The following is a 16,444-nucleotide window of genomic DNA, read 5'->3' as shown; positions in this document are numbered from 1 at the left end:
GTAGAAAGGAGTGGTGCCTTTGTGGCTATACCCAGTGGGGCCACATCACACGTGATCTAGGGGACCACTTTCACTGGTTTTGCTGGTGGATTTGGAGGTCTCATCGCTCATCCCGCCAAGCTCTCTTCACCCTTCTATGGCTGCTTCCTACTTCCTCCAACCCCTGCCAACGCTCTCAGGCCCCTTCTGATCGGCTGCTTCCTGGCCTCGGCACCCCAGAGTCTCTGACACACCCAGACACGGGAGCAGACCTCTGCTTCCAGCTGCCAGCAGCCCGAATAATGCCTTACAATTAAAACAACATGCAAGATGAAATGCAATAAGAGCAAATGATCATTTAGCTATGTTCACATATATCATCTCACTTAAATTTATAAACTAGGTACTATTACTCTTCTTGTCTTCAGATGCTCAGAGAAGTTAAATAAGTTGCCCAAGATCATACAGCCAAGCTGAGCTGGGCTTTGAACTGGAACCTGGCTAATTCCAGACATGCTGGGTGAGCATCCTGGCACAGCTGCTTGCTGGTTCTGTGAAATCAAACCTGTTACTGAACGTCTCTGCTCCTCCATCTCTGCATGTGTACAAGAGGTAATAATGGTCATTTCTGTCTCAGAAGTGTGTTGTGAGGATTAAACGAGGTTTCTGTAGAAAGCCATCAATTGGCACCTAGGAAGTACTTGATAAATGTCAGATAGTATTCTCAACGTCAGTGATGGCTCCAGCAGACTTTTGGTCAGCATACATTTTACTCAGTTCAGCACTCTGTGGGGAAATGGTTTTGTTTGGTTGGTTAATTTTTAAAAAACAATGGCTCCTTTTAATTTTATTCCGAGCCAACATTATCTCTCGGAGTGGACCTAGATGTGCATTTCAGGGTTTCTGTTCACAGCCTGAAGTCAGGGTTGGTGCTTGTGGCTGTCTGTGCCCCTGTGCTCTGGGACTAAAGGGAAGGTTCTCAAAGGGGCTGGCTGTGAGTGGTGAGGGGCTCCGCAGTGCAGCACACCTTTTGCAGCAAGCTTGCTTCCTTGCAAAGTTGAAGATCTCCCAGGCTCTAAGGACTCTGTCAGAGGGAAAATGCCTTCTTCTCTGGCTTATTTGCTCAGGGTTTAAAAGGTATTTCTGGGCTTTGGCTAAGAGGAAATTTAGCTTTCGAGCAAATCCTCGTGCACTGGTTTTCTGTAAACATCTGAATGTAGTGTGTGCAGCCTGGAGCCCAGTCTGCTTGGCTTTTCCCAGATTTGACGGCCAGTTAGGATGGAATGAAGTCAGCTTGATATTTGTAGAATGACGTCAGCCTTGACAAGCAGGTTCTAGATGTTACTGCTGGGATTGTCTCCCCAGCACCGTACTGGGGACATGCAGGGAGGTAGATGAGGTTAGTTAGCATGAGTATTGGGAAAGGATGAAGGATTAGGTGGCATGATTAAGACCTCCTTCCTGCATCACCATCCAGGAAGCTTCCCAGTGGTCCAAGGACCTCTGAGATGGGAGGTGCATTTGGTCACTTCCACAAATATTTCCTGAAGACCTACTGTGTGCCAAGCCCTGCACTTGACACAGGGGACTCTATTTTTATGAAGCTTGAGTTCTGGTGTAGGTGAGTCCTTTCCCAAGGAAACCCTAGACCAGAATCTCATTGTATCAAAAACCCTTCCAGTAATATCTGTATGAGTGAGGATAGTCTAGCTGCTGTAACAAACCCCCATCTCAGTGGGTACCCCAATAAAGGTTGAGGTGCACATTAAAGTCCAGTATGGCTCATTGGAAGAGCTTGTCTCCAGACAGTCACTCAGGGACCCAGACATCTTCCAGTTCAGTGGTTCCACCCTCCCCTAGGGTCTCAGAATCTTCCATGGGATCCTCTGCCTCTAAGCAGCAGATAGAGGCTCATGGGCTTTTTTCAGAGCCAGGCTTGGAAGTGACCCTCATCACTTACCCCACATTCCATTGGTCAGAATTCAGTGGCATGAACCTGCCTAACTGCCAGGGTCCATCTGTGTGTCTTAGAGAATGAGGACATGGGGTTTGGTGAGCACACGGCACTGTCTCTGTCACAGGATCTATGTGCCCGCGACAATGTAAGGGTCCCAGAAGGAGTGTCCATGGTGCTGATGGTGAGTGTGGCCAACAAGAACGGGACACACACGCTAAGTGCCAGGCTCTCTGCTCACAATGAGGACAGAGCGTCTTCTGAGCCCAGACTGCCTGCTCTCCACCCAGCTCTTCTGGGTAATAGCCATGCCTCCTTGGGCAAGTTGCCCTGCTTCTCCAAAACGTAGTTTGCTCAGCTGGAAAACAGATGCTGATTGCAGTCCCGACGTCACAGGTTCCTGTGAAGAACCAAGTGGGCTGGGAGTGGAGAAGCAGGTTGTAAGTCCAGTGCCTGCCACGTGGTCAACACCTTATAAATATGGGTCATGATAAGAGGAAGCTGGGCTTGAGTTCCCTCTGCCACTTATGAGACGTGTAATGCCTGTGGCCAGGTCACCTTGACCCCTTTGAGCTTCAGTCTCTGAATCTCCAAAACAAAGATAATAATCATCCCTGCCCCAGAAAGCAGCGTCAGGATTAAAGGCATTGAATAAAGCCTGCTTAATTTATTGCCTTATTTATTTTAAAAAAAGCTTAGCATCAGCTTGACACATAATAAGTGCTCAATGAGGATTAGCTATTATCATTATTATTGTCATTATTGTTATTATTTAAGCCTTTTTACATATATTACCTCATTTAAGCCTCACATCTACTCCCTGAGATAGAAAACAATCAGTGAGTCTGCCCACGTGTGTCTGTGAGAGATGATTACGTGCTCTGGGAATAAATGAATGAATGCAAGGAGGAATGAATGAATCACCACAATAACCTGTCTTCTGCGGCAGTAGGTGCACAGTCTCCATTTCTCAGAGCAATGGTGAAGTCTGCCAAAATAAATTAACTTTCCCACATCAATGACTCATTTGGCAGGAATAACAGCCTTGCAAACTGAATAGAGAATGGAGAGCGGGGAGGCCACAGGGCTGAGGGTGGGATGGGAAGAGGAGCTTGGTGATGATTCAAGATAGAAGAAGCAGCTTCTCGTTCTCTCGCTCTCCCTCTCTCTTCCTTGTTAACCAAAAACATATTATCAATATATAAATGTGTACGTTTAAACTTTTGAAGTGGGGGACGTAGAGGCTCCAAGCTATCGAGTGGCTTTGGATCTCAGGAGCAAAGAAGGGGGCTTAGATACAGCATCGTCAACCCCTCGCTGGGTGGGTGAGGGTCCAGGGATCACCATGGCTACATCGTGTGTGGCCAGGACAGGCCTCCAGCCGGTGCTCCTTCCTTATCCCAGTGGCTCTGGGTGAGTCCTGGGTCTCCTCGGACACTTGCCCTTGCCCAGCCATTCTCACACCCTGCTATTCTCACACCCTGCTCACGCCTCCTTCAGTGGCTGGGGAAGCTTTAGGGCAGAGGGAGGAAAGATCAAAGACTGAGACCACAGGTCCTAGAAAAGAAGGGACTTAATTACCTGCTTCTCGTCCAAGGGGGGGTTTATGAGGAGGCCTCTAGGAGGGGTTCTGCCTGTCTCCTAGAAACCAGGCCAGGGGCAGTGAGCCTAGGATAAAAGAGACTGACGACAGACACAAAAAGGAACTTTTTGATCTCTGCAATGATGACATTCCACCTGAAACGTGGCTCGGACGGGCCACGCAAACTTTCTCCAGCTCCCAGCTGCCTGCAGTATACAATCCATTTTAGACTTATGGTTAAGACCATGGGCTTTGGGGTCAGAGAGACCTGGGTTGGAATCAGTGCTTGGGAAATTCACTCAACTTTCCCAGCCATTACTCTGTAAACTGGTGTCTTCTTTTGCTAGGTCTGCCATAACAAAGTACCGCAAACTGGGTGGCTTAAACAACAGAAATGCATTGTCTCACAGTTCTGGAAGCTAGAAGTTGGAAATCAAAGTGATGGCAGGGTTACTTCCTTCTGCGGGCTGTGGAAGGAAGGATCTGTCCCAAGGAAGGATCTGTCCCAGGCCTCTCTCCCTAGTGTGTAGTTGGCCATCTCCTCCTTGTATCTCTTCCTACTACCTTCCTTCTATGTGTGTCCAAATTTCCCCTTTTTGTAAGGACACCAGTCACATTGGATAAGGTCCCACCCTAATTACATCATCTTATCTAATTACATCATCTTATCTAATTACATGTTTTAAATTAATTAACTTATTTGTTTTTGGCTGCGTTGGGTCTTCATTGTTGCACGCAGGCTTTTCTCTAGTTGCAGCGAGCAGGGGCTGCTCTTCATTGCGGTATGCGGACTTCTCATTGTGGTGGCTTCTCTTGTTGTAGAGCACAGGCTCTAGGCACACGGGCTTCAGTAGTTGTGGCATGCGGGCTCAGTAGTTGTGGCTCGCGGGCTCTAGAGTGCAGGCTCAGTAGTTGTGGTGCAAAGGCTTAGTTGCTCTGCGGCATGTGGGATCTTCCTGGACCAGGGCTCGAATCCACGTCCCCCTGAATTGGCAGGTGGATTCTTAACCACTGTGCCACCAGGGAAGTCCTAACTACATCTGCAATGACCCAAATAAGATCACATTCTGAGGTACTTGGCAGGGGGGCGGGGGGGGAGTAGGACTTCAACATATGAATTTGGGAAGGACATAATTCAACCCATAAAAAATGGGTACTAGGTAGAACATATCTCATAGGGTGGCTGCAAAGAGTGAATGACATAATGTCTGTGCAGTGCTTAGCCCAGAGGCTGGTGGGTTGTAAGTGTCCCCCAAAAATGTGATCTAAGATAATCATCATTATGGTCGTGGACACTCTTGGTCACTTGCCCAATGACCCCTTCTTTTTTCTTTCTTGATAAATTCCCCTGATGTTTTTCAGGATAGCAGTCTGTCCAGGCCCAGTAATGGGTCATGTCTAAATTAGAAACAAACAAAAAAAGGCAGTGTTGTTTCTCTTTGCCAGTAATTTGTTTAGAGGTAGGCAGGTGACCTAGTTCTGCCCAAATAGATATAACAAGAAGTCTTCTGTGGGAGTGGTCTTGGAAAGATTTTCTTTCCCAAAAGAAGAAGAATTGCCTAAGAATAGCACATGTAAAAACTCAGTGAATACCTATCAAATGAATGACTAAAAGAGGCTTTAATAAATAACAGAAACCCAATACAAAATGACTTAAGTAGTACACAGTATTTATTAGATTATACAACTAAAATTTCCATAGGGAAAGTTTCAGGCAAGGCTGGATCTAGGGGCTCACACAGTGTCATCAAGGCCTGGAATCTCTATCTCATGGTGCTATATTATTTCATTCTCAAGTAGATCCGCTTCACAAGGTAGTCTTTGGCAGCTCCCAACTCCAAGACCAATGGACAGAGCATCTCTTCCCTCTCTGATCTTATAATAGTGCCAGGATTAGTCCTAACCCTAACGCTAACACTAAATCACATGGACAGCCCCGAACTAATCATTGTAGCTGGGGGAATGCAATGCTCTGGTTGATTAGAGCATGTCTACCCTGTCTTAGTTATCTATTACTACATAACAAATTATCCCCAAACTTAGCAATTTAAAACAGCTCACATTTATTATCTCATAGTTTCCATGGGTCAGGAACCTGGGCACAGCTCAGCTGGGTCCTCTGCTTCACATTTTCTCACAAGGCTGCTATGAAGGTGTTAGCCCTGAGTCCACAGTCTCATCTGAAGGCTCGACTGGGAAAGGATCCACTTCCAAACTTACTCAGTGGTTGTTGGCAGGGCTCAGTCTTTTACAGGATGTTGGACTGAGGGCCTCAGACTCTCACTGACTGCTGCCTTGGCTGGAGGTTGCCCTTAGTTCCTCACCACATGGTGGCTTATTCATCAAAGCATGCAATCTGAGAGGGAACTAGAGGTTGCCTGCTAGCATCACAGAAATCACCACCGTTTGTAACTTTATCACAGACATGACATCCATTACTTTTGCTGTATTCTATTGATTAGAAGCCAATCATTAGGTTCAGCCCACACTCAGGAGGAGGGGATTATACAAAGGTGTAAACACCAAGAGACAGGGATCATGGGGTTGGGGGACAAGGGGGGATCTTGGAAGTCTGTCTACCACACACCTGTACAAGCCAGAGGTGAAAGCAGTTCCTCCTGAACTATGGTGGATGGAGAGTGGAGGGAGTAATCCCCACAAGGAATATTGGGATGCTTTTACCAGAAGAAGGGAGAAGGGGTCCAAGATGGACAAAACAGCAAAGGCCTCTGCAAAGCAACTGAGGACATTTGTGGTGAACACCAAGATCAGGATAAGCGTTATCTACCTGGCTTGTTTCTGAAAGGTTGTACCGTTTACCCTGAATGAAAACTGACTGGCTCACCAAATCCTCACCAGCATTGACCACCATTGGGGTTTTTTTTTCCCCTTAACTTTGCTAGCTTGAAAGTCTAGGGACTTCTCTGGTGGTCCAGTGGTTAAGACTTCACCTTCCAATGCAAGGGGTGTGGGTTCGATCCCTGGTTGGGGAGCTAAGATCCCACATGCCTTGCGGCCAAAAAACCAAAACATAAAACAGAAGCAATATTGTAACAAATTCAATAAAGACTTTAAAAATGGTCCGCATCAAAAGAAAAAATCTTTAAAAAAAAAGTCTATACAAATGATTTCCAAGTGTTGTTTGAGGTTGCCTCTCTTGAATAATAGTTGTTGAATTGCCCTCCAGATTTTTTAAATATCTGCATCTCCTCTCTCACTTTTCTTCAACCATTTAGTATAGGGTTGCCTTCGAGTCCCCAACAAGATTATAAAATTCCCAGGAGCAAGCATCTGGTCTCTCCAAGGGCACCCAGGCCAAGGTCTCTGCCCTCCTAGACACAGAACAAATGATATTTACCAACCGATGAGTTTCAGGCTTTTCTGATATTTGCTGAGCTCATGATTCTTTCACAAGAGGGACCTTGAATCTACATAAAAATACATGTGTAACTGAAAGAAGCAACAAACCATGCCGGGTCCACAGAGTTCAGAAGAACTGTAGTTGCAGTCTGCGATTAATAACGTTAATTTAACACCGCACCTCATCATTTGAAAACAGTGGGTGGGAATTTTGTTTTGTTCTTGGGATAAATGAAAGATTAATTTTTGAGGCTTCTTTAAGTAACCTTCAAAGAGACGCTAGAGATGAAATTACCTTTAATTGGCCAACTTAGCACTAGCTCTTGAAGGCTCAGGTGAGTGGAATGCGATTTCAGTCTGTTGAAAACTTGACCTTGTCTCTTTTTGTCTCTTTCTCTCCCTCCTTTCCAGGCCAAGGATTTACCTACCACTCTTCTCTCTGAATCAGAGGACTTTTGCATGACTGGCGTCTCCAACCACCTTCAGATTTTACTCACCAAACACAAGGCAGCACCTGGAGGTTGGGGTAGGTTGGAAAGGAGTGAGCTTCTGTATTTTTTTCCTATCTTCAGTAGACATGAAGGTGTATCAGTGCAGTGGAAATGGCATGAACTGGGATCTTATCCCAGCCCCATCACTTTCTAGCAGTTGACCTTGGGCAAATCACTTAGCACCTCTGAGCCTCAACTGCTTCATCTGTTCAAAGGGGATGATTAATACCTACCACAAATGTTGTGATTGGTGGTATGCAGGTAAAATTTTGATAACCGACTTCCCAGAGGAAACCCCTGATTTGCAGCATTTGCCAATTACAATGGTGTAAATACTCCCGCCATGGCCAGTTTCAAGCTACCAAAATGAAGTCACTGAATACAGAGTTGGGAAAAGATGTGCAGATGTACAATAGCAAATACCATATAGTATTTTCACCATACAGACATAATAGACATAAAAAATCTCAAGAGCATAGATAATAGAATAATGCAGTCAATTGATTAAGTGAGGAGTTTTGAATACTTATTTCCTTTGTTTTTAATAGAATTTATTTATTTGTAAATTTATATAATTTCTTTTAAAAAATGATAGCTGTGCTTCTCTGCTCTCTCAGAGTCTATACCCTAGGGGACATGGGGACCCAAGGTTGAGAGAGCGGGAGAAGTCTGCAGGTAACTGAAGTACAGGATGGCTTATTGGGAAATTTAGGACCCAGAATGTGAAGTCGAACAGAATTGTTTTCAAACCCTGCCTCCCTGGGTGGGTGAGCTTTGTCAAGTAGCTCATTCTCTCTGTAAAATAATCCTCTAGCATAGAATAATTATTTTACGCTCATCTGTAAAATAATCCTCTTCTCTTGGGGTTACTGCCAGGTCTAAATGAGGTAACGTAGGAAAGCTTTTAGCACAGTGCCTGGCACATAGTAACAGCTCAATAAACGATAGACGCGCTCATTAAGAATGTGATAATTGTGCTGATGGAAAAGTGTGAACTTCACATCGGGAGCCTGGCAGAGGGACAGATTAAGGAGCTGGGTTCAAGCCAGGCGTGAGCAAGCAGGCAGGGGCTGTAGTTCGAGCTGGAAGATTGGGAGGGGGTTGCCTTGGGCTGATGGGCATCCACACCCTTAAGAGAAAAAAATACCCAAATAGGAACCTGGAGGCTGCCCCTTGCTTTGGATGTTCTCTGTCTGGGTCAGGAGGGCAAATCAATGAGCTTAAAAAGTAAGAGCAGGTAAACGATGTGAAGCCCTGTCTTCCTTCCTCACCGGGTGGGCGGCAGTTGTGGGGCCTGGCAGCCCACTGCCGTCAGCCCGGAGAATTGTGAACTCATGGTGGTGAGGACAGGAACCTCCACCACGGGCAGGGCATCAGCCAGAGCTGAACTTTAGAAGAGATCTGTCGCTCGGATAAGGAACAAAGTTGGTTGCTCAACCCAACCTGTCCTTGTCGCCAGGGACCCAGCCCGATGTCCCCTCTGGCTCAGACAGAAACGCCAGGACACTGGGAGGTGACCAGCTCACATCCTCAGAGCTGAAACTGGGGTACCTGGGACTCTCTCTCCAGCGCTCCCCTACCTGGAGATGGTCCGGGCGGTGCCCACAGGAACTTCACGGCTCCCGTCCAGACAGGAGGAATTGGCTGGCAAGTGTGCCTCCCTGCAAAGGGCTGTGAAGATTCCTAAAGAGCTGTGTGCATCAGCTGCCTCGCCCTTCCAGTCTGAGCCTGGGTTTTTCTTAAACAAGAAATTACCAGTTATCGTTCACTCTGAAGCTACACCCAACCGGCTCGTCCACTTGGCTGGCCACCTCTGATCTGCCAACAGATGCAGCCATTACTCACGTTGCTACCCCCCAACTTCCTCTTTCCGAGCAGCAAATATGGTAACAATAGCTTTAACCAAGTGCCAGGCATTTCTTGTGTCAACTCATTTAATCCCCACCACAACCGATGAGGTAGGTTTTAATCTATTATCCCCATTTTATAGATGAGAAAACTGAGTTCAAATAAGAGAACAGACCCATCCACGGTCATCCAGCTAGTAAGCGGCTAAAGCCAGGATTTACACCCAGATCTGTGTGGCTCCACAGCCCACTTGCTGCCAGTAGCCCAGAATGCCCTCTGTTCCTCTGATAAGTTACCCCCAGGGCAGGCCAGGACTGGGGTGAGGCAAGCAAAATATAAGGAGGCACTCACTCTCAGGTTCATGCCACCCGGGACTGGGCCCTGGCATGACCCCGAGAGCAAGTGCCTCCTTGAATTCTAGATCCTGGGCACCTGCCCCAGCCCTGCCTCTAGGTAAATACCCAGGTTTAGTAGCAAGGTCAGGGCAGCTCCTAGACAGGAAGACCAGCTGTGACCAGAATTTCTTTCTCTCACAATTACACTGGTGGAATTTTCAGACCCCACCCCCACCCCCGGCCCCGCCCCCGCCCAGGGACTCTCAGCCTAGGAAAGGATCCCTGAGATCCCATCTGTCAGACCCCTCAGCACAGCTACCTTGACAGCCTCTTAGCTGGGGGCAAAGGAAGCCAGCACTTGCCTTCCCTTCCATCTTTCACAACATCTGACCCCTGCAGAAATGTCCCTCCTGGGTGAACTCAGCAGAACAGGCTCCGGGGACCAGAGTTAGACCTGGGTTTGAATCCTGCCTTCACTTCCAACCAGCTTGTGTGATTTTGGACAAAGGACTTTCCCCTCTCTGTGCTTCGATTTCCCCATCTGTAAAATAGGACCAGTGATGCATGCTTGGCAGGGTGTATTAGTTTCCTGTGGCTGCTGTAACAAATTACCACCAACTGGGTGGGTGAAAACAGCAATTTTTACTGTCTCACAGTTCTGGAGGCCAGAAGCTGAAAATAAAGGTCTGAGCAGGGCCGCACTCCCTCTCAAGGCTCTAGGGGAGGATCCTTCCTTGCTTCTTCCACCTTCTTGTGGCCCCAGGCGTTCTTTGGCTTGTGGAGCATCACTCCAGTCTCCGCCTCTGTCTTCACAGGGCCTTCTTCCTTGTGTCTGTCCTTTTCTTCTCTTATAAGGATATTCTCATTGGATATAGGGCCCAACCTAATCCACTATGGTCTCATCTCAATTCTAGCTTAACTGTGTCTGCAAAGACCCTATTTCCAATGAAGGTCACATTCTGAGGTTCTGGGTAGAAATGGGTTTGGGGGGGACACTAGTCAACCCCACTGCACAGAAATGGGCCTGACGCTCAGCCCTCAAGCAGCCCTCTCCTCTGCTCTCTCCTACCCCAGTTGGAGGCTGTGATGTTCAATTTCCTGTGTCAACTTGATGAAGCCCCAGGGTGCCCAGTTATTTGGTTAAACATTTTCTGGGTATGTCTACGAGGGTGTTTAAGGATGCGATTAGCATCTGGATGGGTAGACTGAGTAAAGCAGATGGCCCTCCCACATCCAATCCCTTGAGGGCCTGAATAGAACAAAAAGGTGGAGAAAAAGAGAATTCACTCTCTGCCTGATGATTTTTGAGCTGGGAGGCAGTCTTTTCCTGCCCTCAGACTGGAACTTACACCACTGGCTCTCCCGGGTCTCCAGCTTACAGACAGCAGACTGTGGGACTTCTCAGCCTCTATAATTGTGCAAGCCAATTTCTTATAATAAAATCTCTTTCTCTCCCTCTCCCTCTCAATAGATAGGTAGATAGACAGATAGGTAGATATAGATAGATGTATAGGTATATGTGACATCTGTATCATATATATATTTACAGTTGTCCCTTGGTATTCGTGGGTGATTGGTTGCAGAGCCCCAGCAGATACCAAAATTCAAAGGTGTGAGTTTCCTGGTGGTCTAGTGGTTAGGACTCTGCGCTTTCAATGCCGTGGCCCTGGTTCAATCCCTGTTTGGGGAACTGAGATCCCACAAGCTGTGCAGTGCGGCCAAAAAAAACAAACAGGGCTTCCCTGGTGGCGCAGTGGTTAAGAATCCGCCTGCCAATGCAGGGAACACGGGTTCGAGCCCCGGTCCGGGAAGATCCCACATGCCGTGGAGCAACTAAGCCCGTGCGCCACAACTACTGAGCCTGCGCTCTAGAGTCCGCGAGCCACAGCTACTGAGCCCACGTGCCACAACTACTGAAGTCCGCGCGTGCCTAGAGCCCGTGCTTCGCAACAAGAGAAGCCACCGCAGTGAGAAGCCCACGCACCGCAACGAAGAGTAGCCCCCGCTCACCGCAACTAGAGAAAGCCCACGCACAGCAACGAAGACCCAACACAGCCAAATACAAACAAATAAATTAAAAAAAAAAAAAAACAGAAGAAACAACAAAAAAAAGATGCTCAAGTCCCTTACATAAAATGGCATAGCACAGAGAATACAGGCAGCCCCCTGTATCCGCGGATGAGAAGTCCACGGATAAGGAGGGCCGACTGTACATCTAAATCTATATATGGATTTATCTATATCGTATCTATCCTACATATAAGGTTTCTATCTCATATCTATATCTATATCTCTACATACAGAGTATCTATATAGATACAATTATAGAGAAACGCATGTCTCCATATGGATAGTTCTGTTTGTTTCTCTGGAGAACCCTAAGACAGAGGCTTTTCTTTCCCCTGTGGAAAGAGAAAGGAGGCTTCCAAGAGCCCTGTACTTGGACGGGTGGCAGACGTTCCCTGTGCGGGTAGCCAGTTCCCGCCTCATCCCAGCTTTCCTCTCTGGCTTCTGAGTAAGTGTGGAGGAGGGTGAATCCAGGCCAGATCCTCCCCTCATCTGAACTGTACTTTCCATGGAAATGAACTTTCCCAAGGAGGCCACTGCCCTCCGCTATTCTTCGCCCAGAGGCTGAGTTGACAACCATGTCAGTCAGAACAGGAGAGACACCCTCGCGAGGTCCCGGCTTGTGGAGTGTCACATCCAGTTGTCACAGGCCCGTCGGGGAAGCATGACGATGGCAGTTTGCAGGGGAAGAGCTGAGGGTCGGGAGTCCAGTAAGGAGCCCAGGGGCACACAGCTTCTATTTCCGGGGTGCAGGGGGTGGTTTGAAAGTTACGACAATTGCACTCCACCCCAGCCCTGAGCCCAGGCCGCTTGAGATGAGACACGCTTTGTGCCGGGCTGGGCACGATGATTTGCGTTCACCTGCTTCATCCTCATGGCCGCCTTGCGAGGTGGCTGTCACCCTCCGTCTGCGAACAGTGCTCAGAGAGCCTCGAAGAAGGGCTCTCCTGACTCCGGGCTCCCGCAGCTGTCAGAGCCAGGGTCCAGCCTGAGTCCGCCCATCCCCAAAGCTCTCCTCCTCCCTCTCCCCGACCCCCTTCCCAGCTCACACTTCTCTATCTTCCTGATCCTTCCCCGGGTGGGGCAGGTGAGGGAGGAAGGGCTCCCTGAGGAGGGGGCGGGGCAGGTGGGCCCGCTCCTTCATCTGGTCTGCTTTCTGCAGAGAGCGAGAAAGCGCCTGGATGTGTGAGTGTGTGAATGTGTGTGACTGGGGGTCTGGGTGTATGTGAGCCTGAGTGTGTATGTGAGAATGTCTCCGAGTGTGAGTGTGTGTGTGTGTGTGTGTGTGTGTGTGTGTGGGTGGGTGGGTGGCTTGGGTGGGGGGAAGGGAAGGAACAAGGGTGGGAACGGACATTCCTGGGAGGTTGGGCCAGGGCTGGGGAGGTACCCACCTCCCCCCTCCCTCCCCTCTCTCCGCCTCTCCTCTCCTTTTCCTCCCCTGGCCCATTCCCCGAGGATTCTGTCGGGCAGCCTGGGACAAATGAAGAGAGCGAAGCTAGGGCGGACACACCGCAGGGGGGTCAACGGGGGCTAAGCCCTCGTCAGGGGTCAGGGCCCTCGTCTCTGCCTCCCCGGGTTCCTGAACGCCGAGGATTACAGCTTCAACTTCTGCTGTTTAATCAGCTGGTAGCAATTTAACCATTACACCCCAGTGAGAGAATCCAAGACATTTCCTACAGGAGGGGGAGAGGGAAGACTAAGATGGGAGGAATGCAGGAAGGGGGAAGCGGTGGAGACACAAAACGGCTTTATGAAAAAGAAAAAGGGGGGAAGAAAAGGAACATGATCTGTAATTGTATCTCAGATTGAAATAGAGCTCCCAGGGCTGGGTGGGGAAGCAGACCCCTGGAGACGCTGGGGAGGGGGAGGCTGCAGGGTTGAAATGGGGAAGGTGGGTGCTGGTGGGGGGCAGGGGCGGGGGACACCAGAGGAGCTTGGCTGTGGGATGTGGGAAGTTTTGTCTCCTGCATTGAGGGGCGGTCTCCAGACCCAAGGAAGGCCCTGCCCCTTGCAAGCCGTGCTGGGTCTGGCCCCTCTGAAACTGCAAACAGCAGAGCAGCTAAGCAAGGATTGATTCACTTTACACCACGGGTTTATCTGTAAAGTGCTTGGAAGATGAGATCGGCAGGCTAGGTGAGATTCTTTATCAAATGCATTTTCATTCTGTAAAAACCAAAAATCTTCTCCAGCCCACTCCCTTTTTTTCTGGGCCTCAGTGCACCTTAAATGCTCACACCTGAGTCCAGGTGGCCCTGCTGTCAGCTACTGCACTTGGCCCCCAAGCCAGGTGGGAGGGAGCCTCCTCTGTGTGGCTTGATGCCGAGCACTGGGGAACATCTGTGGAAGGGGACTTGGAAGAAAGCCAGGATGGCATTTGGAGCATAGAAAGGGCACCACTTTGACGCCTGGGGTTCCAGGTTTGAACCCCAAGGCTGTCCTTGGCTGGCTGAGTTAACCGGGGCAAGTTGCTAAGCCTCTCTGAACTTCAGGTCTTTACTTTGATTTACAGAGGCCAGCATACTTTTTCTACAAAGGATCAGATAGTAAATATCTTTGCAGGCCATGTAGTTTCTGCGGCAACTATTCAACTCTGTCTCTGTAGCATGAAAGCAGCCGTGGACATACAAAAATGAACAAGCATAGCTGTGTCCAACACAACTTTATTTACAAAAACAGGCAGCTGGCCCACAGGCTGTAGTTTGCTTTCCCATAATCTAGAAAATGGAAATGATGATGCTTCTGGGGCTCCATTAATTAAACACAGTGTGATAGCACATTGTCAGGGTCTGAAATGCGAGGGCTGATTGTCATCCAGATGGGGTGAGCAAGACAGCTGAGACTTCTCTGACCAACAAACTTTCCACCAACTTTCCATCATTTCATGGCAGGCACGGGCAGATGCTATGATTAAGTCAGTAAAGAAGCCACTAATGGGAGTCTAAAGGGACAAGGGCCTGGACATTAAGGAGCTGGGCTTTGCAGGGTGAATAGGAGTTTTCAGAGAGAGAGGATGTAGAGTGTAAAGGGAAGGTCACTATGTTCCCTTGAGTAGGGAACATACATGCATGCATAGACACAGAGTCAGGAGGGTCCAGGGTGGGCAGTGGGTGTGGGAGAGAAAGGGGAGGGAGAAAGGCAGGTGTCAAATATCAGGCCCCTCCCCATGCCCTACCATGGGATTGTTCCAGGCTGGAGCCAGTGTTCGAGGCCTGACAACCAGAGGGCTTCTCAGCTCTGCCCACTGACCTTCCCTCTCCATTTCTTCTGTAATGCCTTACAGCCCCAAGTGACGCTCCACTCCTTCCAGCCAAGGAGGCTACAGGGCATTGTGCTAAAAAGCATGGACATTGGGGTAACACTGATGGGGTTTCAAATGTCCCATTGAACATTTGCTTGCTGTGTAGCCTTTGGTAAATGTCTTCACCTCTCCGGGTCTCCATTTCCTCATCTGCAAAATAGGGGCTATGATCTCACTTACCCAGCAGGTGTCCTGCTGGGGGGTTACATGGGATGAGGAAGGACAGTGCTTTCCTGGCACATAGTAAGCACTTAATAAACAGAAGCCATTATTAGTATTACCATTATTACTATAATATTTTATAATTATAAAATATTTTATAATGTAAATATACTGCTTTATAATTATATTACCATTATTATTATTACACCTCTTGTGCTCCTCAGCCCCCACTGCCAAAGGGTCTAAATGAGCATGGGGACACGTTGGTGCCCAAGACTGGGAGGTCTGGGTGGTGGCCTCAGCCCTTCACTCTGCCACAGGACATGGATTTTGAGCACTTCAAAAGCATCCGGTGGGACTCCCTCATTGTTAGTTCAGGGAACCAGGAGACTATGTAGTAGGTGTAGAACACACATCGCTTCCTCCATCAATTACAGCACTTCTGCGCAATATACTTTCTCAGCCCCATTTTCCAGATGAGGAAACTGAGGTTTAGTGAGGGCTTAAGTGACTTCCTCAGATTCAAATGACTATTATAGCATTGGCAGAGCTGGGGTTTGAAACTAAGAAGAGGGCATTCCAAACTCTGGGCTCTTTCTATGTCACACCAAGAGCTCCCCCACCTGCTAAGAACCAGCCTATTCAAGCATCAAACCTGCCGTCTTGGTAGGGTGACCAACCATCCTGCTTTGTCCGGAACTGAGGGGGTTCCCGGGTGCCAGACTTTCAGGGCTAAACGGAGCAGAAGCTCTAGGCGAACACAGGTTCCCCCTACATCTTGGTGTTATGGACACCAGGCCCGTAAGCCATTGGCCTCCCCAGTCTGCCTTCAAGTGTGTCTGCTTCCTGCCCTGTATTCAGACCCTCTTTCCTCTGCCGTGCTGTGTGTGGGTAGAGCCTCCAACGGCCGCCACTGTGAATCCCTGTTGATTTTCCAAAGTGAACTTTTGTGAAATCACCAAAGGGCACAACGTCGTAAAATTAAAGCATAAGTTAAAATACATAAAACATGAAACAGCAAAAGCAATGGAAACAGCTGAAATAGTATAATAAAACATGTCATTACAGCAGATTAGGATGAAAAATAGTTCTTGCATTATGCCCCGAAGGTTGGCAAACTGGGACTTCGTAAATATGTCAAGAAATGTACACACAAACGCACACACAGAGATATTTATATACGGAATCTCAGAAGCAGTGGAAACAGCTGAAATGGTAGAATGATGTGCGTTTCGAGTATATAGTGTGCGTTCTTGCCCCGGTTTATATAACACGATCAGGTACGTATTGCGGAGTGGGGTGCAGAGATTCTGGACTCTGCAGAGTGTCACCGGGCTCTGCAATTTTCCATCAAGAGTTCTCTGGGAA

At 48.4% G+C, this 16,444-nt stretch overlaps 1 protein-coding gene across 2 annotated transcripts in view; it reads left to right on the top strand.

The window, feature by feature from the left end:
* Positions 1-16,444, top strand: part of SPRING1 (SREBF pathway regulator in golgi 1) — a 316,969-nt gene that overhangs the window by 250,043 nt on the left and 50,482 nt on the right. For both annotated transcript variants that reach the window (XR_014251704.1, XR_014251705.1), the window contains one exon: positions 7,287-7,401. The gene's annotated coding sequence lies outside the window, so the exon portion shown is untranslated. The remainder of the gene's footprint in view (positions 1-7,286; positions 7,402-16,444) is intronic.

Source organism: Balaenoptera physalus (assembly GCF_965194825.1).
Source record: "Balaenoptera physalus genome assembly, chromosome: 12".
In the NCBI taxonomy this organism is placed as follows: Eukaryota; Metazoa; Chordata; class Mammalia; order Artiodactyla; family Balaenopteridae; genus Balaenoptera; species Balaenoptera physalus.
This window is presented reverse-complemented; position numbering and strand designations above follow the sequence as displayed.